The 11,445-nt window shown below is 43.0% G+C and overlaps 1 protein-coding gene across 4 annotated transcripts in view; it reads right to left on the bottom strand.

Annotated features, from left to right (window-relative positions):
* Positions 1-10,798, bottom strand: part of Dab2 (DAB adaptor protein 2) — a 52,051-nt gene extending 41,253 nt beyond the window's left edge. Inside the window, exon 1 of one of the 4 annotated variants that reach the window (XM_031359865.1) lies at positions 10,460-10,798. The gene's annotated coding sequence lies outside the window, so the exon portion shown is untranslated. The remainder of the gene's footprint in view (positions 1-10,459) is intronic. The other 3 variants (XM_031359864.1, XM_031359863.1, XM_031359862.1) reach the window with 3 other exon arrangements.
* Positions 10,799-11,445: the final 647 nt, after the last annotated feature.

The following is an 11,445-nucleotide window of genomic DNA, read 5'->3' as shown; positions in this document are numbered from 1 at the left end:
AAAAGAATACCAGTGTAAATGTAAATAAAGAAAATAACCAATAAATAAAAAAGATAAAATAAAAAAGAATACCAGTGGTGTTTTCTGTAAAGCTAACTTAAAACTCAAGGTTCTGACTCCTCACTAGCTTCATAAACACTGGAAGAAAACATTACATACATCTGGCAATCAGTTTCAACCAACAAAAAAGTATAAATGCCACAGAGGCTATGTCAATGTCTACATCTTAGTACCAAATGTGCTAGCTGATCCGAAAATCTCAAGAAAGGCATTTTCAGATGAGGCAAATTCCTGATCTGAGATTCAAATAAAACAGCTATCAGGAAAATGCAACCATTTCTCCTTCCCATTCCCTCAAGCTAGCTCTGGGTACAGTGCACTACCCAGTTACAAAAGCAGTAGCCTCCCGTTAGGACAGTCTTCTCAAGAAAGCAGTCTACAGTGGCACTTTGCAGAAACTTCCACAGATGCTGGCTGCAGCAAGCCTCTGCATCCAGACTTTCAAACAGAACATGACTGCAGCCGTTGTGCTGCACAAGAGTTCTCACATCAGGAGCTAAGTGTTAGCACCACTACAGATGGACCTGGAAGAGACTTGATAGAATTTATTCTGTTCCAGGATGTACCTACAAAATCTGTGAGAGTGTTGTCTGTAGCTTGGAGTGAAACTGAGATTTCATCCTAAATTATTCAGGTATCCAGCACAGCTCTGACTTACTGTTTGTGTGTGTGTGTGTGTGTGTGTGTGTGTTTGTTTGTAATTGTCCTTGATTGTCATGCTTCTCATCCTCCCACATTTCTCACACTTTACTGACTTCCACCATTCCTCCCCAGCTGCACCTCATTGTCCCATTACTTCTTATGGGTGTCTGGCTCATGGTATATGTACGTTACCTCTTCTACATAAATAGCATGCTATTCCCTAATATACTTAAAATACTTAAAAGTCAAAAGATGCAATCATTAAATACTTTCCATCTTTTCAAACAATTCCAATTATAACCCAAGTTTTAAGTGATTCTAGTTATATCAGGTCAACTTCTATGGAGACACTATGTGGAAGAGCCTACTGGATTTGCCTTCCTGATTTTGTATTAATCAAGTGTCAGTGCTCAATACCTACATTTGTACTTGAGCTGAGCTTCAAAGCCCTTAACCAGGCTGTAGACATATGGATTCTTGGCTACTAGTTTAGAGAAGCCATTCTTTTCTGTTTCCCCAGAGATATGGATGTGCCACATCTTCCATGCTTCTGATGTTGCTGTCCCAGCCTGAATCTCTGATGGCCTTCTCCCACTTAAATTCCAACCTGTCACTCAAAGTCTATTCAAGTGTATGACCTCAGAGACATCTCTTACTCACTGTATCATTCCCCACCATGATCATGACCTATTGTTGCTCTCTGACTCATGGAGAATTCTTCCGTCAACTCAGTAAAGCCTTTGAGGTTACTCTGCTTTCCTAGGCTTTATACGGTCTGGTAAAGAGCACAGTACTTTAAAATGCTAAGACTAATGCATAGATGGGAGGTGGTAATGCATGCCTGTAATTCCAGCACTGGGGGGTGGGGGTGGAGGAGGTCAATGGCTGGAGGGTTTGTTGAGTTTGATCCAGCTCAGATTATACAGTGAACTGGTGGCTAGCTAGCCTGAGCTACCTAGCAAGAACCTGTCTCAGACAAATCAAAATAAATATAGGACAGCAATACCTGTTTGCTCTTTGTTCCTTAATATTAAATCAAGCAAACCTTTGCCCTACTTTGCTGGTAGGAATTTTTGTCAACTGCTAAGCAATCCTTGCTCACACTCATCTTGCTAGCTTAGACTGGTTAATTGTTTTGAGTCAACATGTTTTTCTGCTTAAATGAAGAGAGACTCTTAGCAAAACCCTAACTTCCATGAACGCTTTACTACTCCATGGTTTTCTTCTACACATTATCATGTCTTACCTCTGTACCTATACTCTGCCAGAGTTACTAGAACATACCCCATTCTTTCCAATCTACATGATTATTTACTTTTTCCTACAATGTCTTTTCTCATTTTACCTTTGCATATTTGACTCTTTTAGTCACTTAAAGGCCAACTCCATTATTACACCACTGACTTTTTTGTCTTCACTTGGACCCATGTAAATTCCCTACATCACTCAATTGAAACAAATCCTGCTAGTGGATTCTCTAACTTTCTTTAATTTTGTTAAGACGGGATTTCACTATGTTGTCCAGGTTGGTCTTAAACTCAAGCTCTTTTTGTCTCTACTTCCTTAGTGTTGGGACCATAGGCATGTGCCACCATGTGGGTTCTCTCTCTGTCTCTGTCTCTGTCTCTGTCTCTGTCTCTCTCTCTCTGTCTGTCTGTATGTGTCTGTGTGTGTTTCCATACCCAGCTAAATTTTTTGTGGATGGTAATTAGCATATGTCTGCTATCATGCATAAAACAAATAGCTGCTTCTGATTTTGTATTTCAACCAATGTTTAGTTATTATAATTCCAGACAGCTAAATAAATCAGAATTACATTCCCTCAACAAGTTTTCAGGCAATTCATTAAACATCTTTGCACCAAGTTATACTTCAGAAGACAATTTGGATACTAAGTAAAATTAATTATAATTTCAATTCAAATCTATCTATCTATCTATCTATCTATCTATCTATCAATCATCTATCTAATGTTTTCTGAAGAATTCTATCTATAGTTCAACCTTTGCTTTGGCAATACTGACCATCATTAACTATTAATGAAAGAACTATGAATGTCATTAACTATTAATGGAAAAACCATGTTTGTCAGCTCTACATTTGTTTTCTACTTCAAAAATGGGGTTGCATTTATAGTATCTAATTTTGGAGGTGTTGGGGGAACAAACACATGTGAAGACAGCAATAGCAACAAAGTCAGTGGTGATGTAACTAAAGCACACCTAGGACCTCTCCCTAAAGCACAGACACTGGAAGGCCTAGTGTGTATATCCATTGTGATTTCTGATCCTGACTCAGAGGACATTACCATCACAACTCAAAACCAAACCAGTCCTGCATTCTTCACCAAACAATCTAATGCCTCTGTCATAGTTGTGAATGCATTTGGCTTATTTCTATAATACTAGAAGATAATATAAAAGCTTATTAACTTCCGAACAGACATTAGCCCTGAACAAAACAGCTGAAACCTAAAGTGTAAAAGTTGGATGTGATGGTACATACCCATGGAACCCTTGGGAGGCTCAAGCAGAAGGACGAGAAATTTGATGTGAGCTTGGGCTATTGAGTGAAACCCTTTCCCATAAAAGAAAGTAGGGAGAAAAAGAAGGAATGGGGTGATGAAGGGAAGGAGAGAGGAAGAGAGAAAGAAGTGGAGGGAAGAAGGAAGGGAGGGGGGTTATATAGGAAAGCAGCAAGGCTTGATATAGGAAGGAAAAACAGTTACTTCTCATGTTCCAGATTTTTAGGTATAGATTGACTCTAGACTTTAAAAAGACTGTATTGTCTTGACCAGACCAAAGTGGAACCATGAAAGTTAGCATTTGTAGGTCTCTACCAGTTTATAGAAGATTGCCAGTATTCTACTGCTTGACCCTCATATTTAATGGATTCAACATATGAAGAAAAACTGGTCTAGTTCTCAGCCTCAACGTGTTCAGTGTCAGAATTTAGCTGATCTAAAATTCGCCAACGATGAGAATAAGACCATTTCCTAAACATCAGCCCAACTATTGCGCTGGGAAGGACAGTTTGAGAAGATTTGTTCGCCTGTGTCAGCAGACACTCTCAGGAACTTCCCATTTCCCTTTAGGTGTAACTTTAGTCAACTCATTTTACTGAGAGGAAAAAGGAAGTTCAGATATTATATTCTCTTGTGTTATAGTGAAGCTGGGCTGTGGACGTGGACATTTGTAGAAGCTTTGAACCACTAACCTCATCCATCTCAGAAGTGGAGTTCTCTAATCTACTTTTGGATGACACCATTACATACTTCAGTCCCAATTGGTATCTCTACCCACATCAATCATTCTTCTTTCTTTTTAAAAGGAGATTTATCTTATTTATTTTATGTGTGAGTACATGATAGCTGTCTTCAGACACACCAGAAGGGGGCGTCAGTTCCCATGACAGATGATTATGAGGCACCACGTGGTTGCTGGGAATTGAACTCAGGACCTCTGGAAAAAGTCAGTCTCTTAACCACTCAGCCATCTCTCAAGCTCATACACCAATCATTCTTAGGACTGTTTTGCAAGGTGAATGTGATAACTAAAAGTTAGGGAACACTGAGCCACCTTCTTTTAAAAACTGAGAATCAAATCCATGGTCTCGGGCTGGCGAGATGGCTCAGCGGGTAAGAGCACTGACTGCTCTTCTAAACGTCCTGCGTTCAAATCCCAGCAACCACATGGTGGCTCACAACCACCCATAATGAGATCTGACACCCTCTTCTGGTGTGTCAGAAGAAAGCTACAGTGTACTTATGTATAATAATAAATAAATCTTTAAAAAAAAAGAAGATAATATCTAAAAAAAAAAAAAATCCATGGTCTCATATATACTCGGTAGAAGCTCTACCAATGAGTTACTTGCCTGGCTTTTAGATTGTTTCTGAGAAATGCCAGGAGCTGCCATTCCACTGAAGGTTGGCAGAACTCTAGACTTTGTGTGTAGGACCTCACCTGATGCAGATTTCTTCCTTAACTGCTACCCACTGGGATTGTTGTTTCTCCATTGCCAACCCAGCATCATGGATCCCACAGGTTCTTCATAAATATTCAGAGAAACACTAAAATCTCACCTTTAGGAGCTGATGTGGAGCAAGCTGATCATGCTGGAGCTAAGAAATGGAGACATCTTTTTCTGAGACAGTAAGTAGCCCACGCTGGCCTCAAACTCAATGTATAATGCTGATACCCTTTGACTTCAGCTTATCCCCACCTCCACTTCCCCAGTACTGGAATTACTGGTATCAGCTACAATTAGTTCAGCACTGGGGACTGAACCCAGGGCCTTGTGCATGCTGGGTAAGCACTCTAGCAATTGAACTAAATCCGAAGCCCCCCCTTTTTTAATTACAAGTTATATATTATGGAAGTTAAATGGGAGAATGGAATGATCCTTCCTAAGACACTCAGCTCTCTAAAACTCGAGGGCAGTAGATTTATTTACAGTGGAGGCTCTTGTCTGCGCTCCTAGACATGGCATGGAAAGCAACTGTAAAAGCTAGGAGCTAGAGAAAGCCATCTGGTTTAAGGGTAATGATGTCGTTTACTGGAGTCTTGTTTTTAAAAAAGATGTTGGCCTCGAGACAGTCTCCTACTAAGTGAGATTAATTATACTCTTTAAAGAACGTCAGCTGAGGTGAAAGGATTTAGAAGTGAGGCAATGTCATAAAACTAAGATTTATACTGGTTTTCCTTGGATCATGAAAGCAATGTTGGGATACTGGGTAAAACTTAGGTATGTGCTGTCTCATCTCTTTGCAACCCAAGATACAGCTAAACATACTTAAATAGCTTCACTTTACTATTTCCATGATGGTAAGAGTTGAGGTACACTGTTATGCTTTCTACCAAATAACAGGATCATAAAGCTAAACTAACTATAAATGTTACTCTTAGATCAAATGAGAGATGTGTAGAACACAGCTGGGTGAGCCCTTCTGCTAGCTTAGTTCAGTCCATCTGTTGTAGAGAGACCACATTCTGAGAACCTGTCTCAGAAGAGTTCTCTCTAGCTGTGAAACACACCCCAAGTGTCCAGGCTTGGATGGGTGACTTACAGGTGGCAGTTTATGTCCTCTGCAGAGACCAGAGTTTTTCAGGCTAATGTGTTCCATCACATCACTGTGGTAAAACAGACCAGCTTTTACTAGCTTTGCTTTCTATCAAGGCTTAAACCTAGCTTGTCATTCAAGTTTCTTCCAGGTTTAAGAGCATTTTAACTTAATTTTTCTTTTCTGTAGTGTTGGGGATTGAACCCAGGGTTTTTACATACATAGGTACCCACTCCACAGTTGCAACAACCCTTAGCTCTTACAGTATTAAAGACCCAACATTCTAGAATTCTTACTTCCTATTTTTCCTTCACCCTTCACTCAGATATTTCTTGAAAAATCTAACATGTTCTTCATTCTTTCTGCTTCCTGGTAACTTCCCTAGAACTAAACTTTAAATTGGCATGTCCTATTACTGAGAATTCCTACCCAATTACATCAGCCACAGGTCACTTGCCCACAGCTAGTTTATGCAGGTTATAAGAGGAGACAGAAATTGCCAAGCAACTTCTGTAGTGAGGTAATAAGTGAAGTTTTATAAGCCGCCATGCGTTGTTGTCTAGATGATGTGAGAGCTAGCAAAAGATTAGGAAGCCTATACTGGAATTAAAACAAGTTTGAGGGTGAGAGAAGGGCCATACAAGTAGAGAAAAGATTATACTTCGCTTAGTGACTTCCATTTTTAGATCAGGAAGCAATTTGTTCAGATTCTGCTTGCACTAGAGAAGGCAAGTTTCCTTCCAGGGTGGTGGAAAGATGCAGGAAGGGGAATATCCATGGCAACCTGTCCAGTTATGTGGACCAAGATAGTACCGGGACCCCCATGTCCTGGCCTAGTCACCAGCTTAGTCAGGGTGGTCCCTCCCTCTCCCAAGTCCTTGGCTAGAAGGGTGACTTCAGGAAAGGGTCATTCTTTCTCTGTAAGGAGTCTGAGAGAGTGTGGGGAAGTTTTAAATGAGACCAGAGGTCATTCTGACCAAACCAAATAGCAGTCCTCCACACGGAGAACAGAGAGTAACTGTCTGTTCTAGCGTGAACACAAGCAAACACACAGGCTTTTTTAGTATTGAATACTTGAACGATTACCATTTTTCAGATAGGTGGGTGGTATTCCACTCCGATTAAGAAACTCTCTACTTGCTTTCAGTGGCCACAAAGACAATTCAGTTGTTCACAGGGCAGAAACAAACAGACAAACAGAATAAAGTATCCTAAGGGTATAGATTAACTTACCTTCTCGGCAGCCCTAAGTACTATTGTTCTTCCCCAGATAAGAAAACAGAATTACTGAGAGGTTATGCTGTGTGTCCATGGTCATTTTTACTAACAGTTGGGTGGATGCTTTCAACTACTACCCAACTGAGCTGTGCTGGCAGAAGGAGGACCAGCAGCTAGCACATGAATATAGGAACTGCTAAGCCTTTAAGCTAGCTAGCACCATTTGAACCCCTAATCAGGAATTTGTTTGGGCTTTGTCTCTAGCAGGAGACCTGGTCATTTGCTTCCCTTCTGGTTGCTATGATTATTAACCCACTAGGAGATTTTACCATCATTTAGCTTTCCCTTAAACACACTTATCTGATGTGAAGACTGTGTCATCTAAATGAGACCTGGGCCAGCCTCTGCGATTCAGTAATAGTATTTCAACTTTGTTACAACTCCAGGGAGCACGAAGAGGAAACAAAACAAACACAGCGGCATCCTGCTACTCAGGTGTTTCGAATGGCCAGTCAGGTTCCCATTCTGAGTCCGCCCAGGGTCGGGAGCTTTAAATGGTGGACCCTTGCAAGTCTTCAGCTGGAGGAACTTAGGTTGTTAGTGAGTTCCCTTCAGCAGCCTCTTCACACATGCCAGCATCCTAGCATCCAAGAAAAGGAATGAAAGCCCAACAGAGAGAAGAGGTGAACAAACACCCGGTGCTTCCAAGTCGGCTTCATCAAAGTGGTGGTAGGCTTAGGCTAGCAATGAAGAAGCAACTTCCTCATGGTCTCACCAGGAGCACAGTCTTCCACAAAACTTCCTGGTGGCCAGAAGCCACCCAGCTAACCCTGTTTTCCTGCTCTTTTAATTTTTAGGTAACAGAACTATGGCTGAGCAGTCCAGACCAGTTGGCCCTTGTGCCATCACCGCATCAACAACTACCTTAAAAGGGAGCTAAAATCCACATAACCCTTGGAGGAAGACAAGAAATAAATAGGCCCAAGGACAAGAATTTAGAGTTAATTTAACCTTGAAATTTTTAAGTCTTTAGCAGAAATGCAAACTCTGAGCTGGGTGTGGTGGTGCTCGCCTGGAATCCCAGGACTCTGAAGGCTGACCTGGGGTTCAATGTTCCACTGAGAAGAGAGATATGCATTGGGATTCAATGTCAAAACACCAAAAGAAAAAGACAGCGGGGGTGGGGGGGTTGAGGGGAGGGAAGAGAGAGAGAGAGAGAGAGAAATCTAACCTCTGGATTTTGTTCTTTCTTTCCAAGTCAGCAAGGCCTAAAAGCATCACTGTGGTTATCTTCCCAGCCTCCTTTACATCCTCAGGTGGAGATAAACAGAATCAGCATCATCAGCTCTATAAATACTCATGTGCTAAAGGGCAAAGGCAGAAGACATTCCTCCCATTCCTCCATAATCTCTCTCTTCTGCCATAATTAAAATGGCCCAGTTTAGTGAGGTGTGGTCACCTCTGCCTACAGTCCTAGCGCTCCTGAGGCAGAGACAGGAAGATGATGAGTTTAAGTCTAGACTGGGGTACAGAGTAAGGCCATCTAACCAGGAATTGGAGAAGCAGCTCTGTGGCTTGTCGAGCATGCCCAAGGTCCTGGGTTCCTTCTCCAGGACTTGGGGCAAAGGTGGAACATAGTAGCCTAGGGGGAAAAAGTTTCTAGGCTCATGGTTGAACAAAAGGGCTTGAGTTTGCAGTAGAGAAAGAAGGGGGTTTGTGATTAGTGGAGAAAAAAAAAGCATGAGAAGAATTCAGTGACCTTTAGGAGAGTGTGACTACGTTCAGGAAGAAGTGGTCTGTGTCTGATGGACATGCTGGAAAAGACCAATACACCTCTCTGGTGCTTTCTCCAGGGGTCTTGCTAATCTCACCTTCTGAGTTGTGTTGGCTCTAGCATGATATCTGTTTTCCTCTGGAAAGTCCGAATCCCCAACACTCCTGACTTCTGAAGCCAGTAAACTTTTTTCAGTACCGTTGTGCCCTGCCTCAGTTCAAGGGTGTGGAGAGGTAGTGGCCTCGGTGGGTGGGGTACCTGGCTAGAGCAGGGCAGCCTAGTCCAGGACAAGAGAGCACCATGAAAAGCCATTTGGTAGCAATGACTTTGGAGTCCTTGGCTCGTCCCTCCCTTCTGAACAGCCAGTCACTGCTTCGGTGTGCAGAAGCCAGGCCTCAAGATCGTAAAATAGGTAGATTAGACATCCCATCAGAACCCTTCCTGGAGCCTTATCACCTGTCTCCAAGGGATTTTGGCAAATTTTCTGCCATTACTTAGGTTGGAGTTATATTTACTTCCACTGCACCGCTACCCCCCTCTGCTTTGCCTGATTAGGGCCAGAAATTTTTTCATCCAGTTACTTTATAGAGCAACAGCAACATTTACTATTCATGAAGTTGCCCCTCCATAGTTTTTAAAGCTTTCCATGTGTCTGAAAGCTCGTCTCTGCTCTTCTCGGTTTACAGAGTGGCTCCCTTTCTTCCAAACACAGGCGAAGAAGAAAGAGGAAAGGGTGGGAAGGGGGGGGGGTGCCTGGGCTGGAGATAACATCCATATTTTATAACTGTTTTTAATCCAGTTAAATTTCCCTTCGGATTCACACAGCTCCCATCTGAAACCGACTACAGACCTGAGTTCCAGATTTAGGATTAAGTGGAGGAGATGGGGCAGGAAGAAGTAACAGTCAGCTCTATGCTGCAAAGAGAACCGCTACGTTGGCAGGGTCTCCAAGGTTTTAAATACTGTTTAGTCCCTCTTCTTGAATTCTTACTTAATCCTTCCAAATAATTTACAACAGTCAAGAAAAACAGCATTTAAAAACGCTTCGGGATTTAAAACAAGTTTGTTAAGTCGCTTGGGCAGATACTTTCCTAGGAATGCTGCTATAAGACAAAGTTCACGTTTTTAATGCCCGATGCTGTCAGTCAGCAGAAAATAGCTCCTTGGAGGCACAGACCACACGTCACCAGTCTTTGTCACACAGTAAAACTGAACATCCTTCAGGAGTTAATTAGGTGGTCAGCAGCCACACCGCGTTTTCCCTGGGATGTCCCCAAAGCTCTCAAGCACTAGGGCGCGTGTACAACACACACACACACACACACACACACACACACACACACACACACACACACACACACACCACGGAGGGGCTCGTTAAATGTCACAGGATGGGCGCCTTGAGTCCGACCCCAAAGGTAAAACGCATTCCTTGGAAGCATTCCACAGATGTCCGGCCACAAAACCCGCTGCTTTCCCCGGAGTACACTGTCTCGTTTGTAAGATTCCCCAGCGCCCAAGGTCCCCGCAGCCAAGGCAGGGATGGGAAGAGAGGAGCCAGCAAAGGAGAGAAGTAGGTCGCAAAAAAGAATAAAAGGAAAGAAAAAAAGAAAGAAAGAAAGAAAGAAAGAAAGAAAGAAAGAAAGAGAAAAAAGAAAGAGAGAAAAGAAACCGAAGAGAAGGGGGATGGCAGAGCTACTCACGGACTAGCTAGTGCCTCTGCGGAGCCAGCATGACTTCCCTGCGCCCGGAGCCTCCAGGCTGCAGCGCGGAGGACACGGAGGGCCCGGCTTAAATAGCCGCGGGCCGGGAGCCTCGGAGCCGCGCGGCCACTCCCGGTAGAGATATGGTTCTAATCAGATGCTGGCGCTGAGGACTCTCCAGGAATGTGGCGGCGGGATGTTTTTGCTGCCTGGGCTTGGTAACTCCCCCTCAACGTGTCTGCCGAGTCTTCCAAACTTAACTGTTTATTAACTCGAGCTAAAGCCACGGAGATCCCGCACCTCCTGCGCTCCGTGCGCCCGGCCAGCTGGGGGCGATCGCAGAGACCCGGAGAAAGGAGCGTGCACACAACCCCGCCTGGGAGCCCCACACTGCCTCGGGCCAGAAAGGGTGCACATAAGGACAGGAAAAGGGAAACTCTAGAGGAAAGGGATGGGATCCTCTGAGCTGCGTTTCACAGATCCGTTCCCTAGATTGCCACTTCGAGTGACACGGCACGCGAACTCATCTTAAACCGCCTGGGGCCTTTGAACAAAGATTTGCCTTTACTGCTGACTTTCCCCTTCCCGGGTCCAGTCTGTCTTTTTTAAAGCTGGGCATGTGACTGGATTGTTACCTTTAAAGAAAGTCATTGTTCTTTAATTATAAATGTGAATGTGCTTAAATAGGAGGGAAATCTATGTGTGGCGGTATAAAAAGATGCACTTATATTGAAATTTAAAACCACGCATGAGCATATTCTCTCTGTTAAACTGGCCTAAACAAAACAAGTTAGCATCCATATAACCCATATAAATGATCTACATTGGGGGGTATAAGCACGTTATATGCTGGATTTCCTTTCAGTATATATCCACCCACCCATAGATAACATGACTTTGTCTGCTAGTTTCTACAGCATTTCATATCCCTTCATGAAAATATTGAGATATGAGAATAGATATTGGGAACTGTTCCATCGATGCTC

The sequence above is a fragment of the Mastomys coucha genome, unplaced genomic scaffold (assembly GCF_008632895.1).
Source record: "Mastomys coucha isolate ucsf_1 unplaced genomic scaffold, UCSF_Mcou_1 pScaffold8, whole genome shotgun sequence".
NCBI classification, from domain to species: Eukaryota; Metazoa; Chordata; class Mammalia; order Rodentia; family Muridae; genus Mastomys; species Mastomys coucha.
Note: the sequence above shows the minus strand (reverse complement) of the source record. Positions and strands in the feature narration are given on the sequence as shown.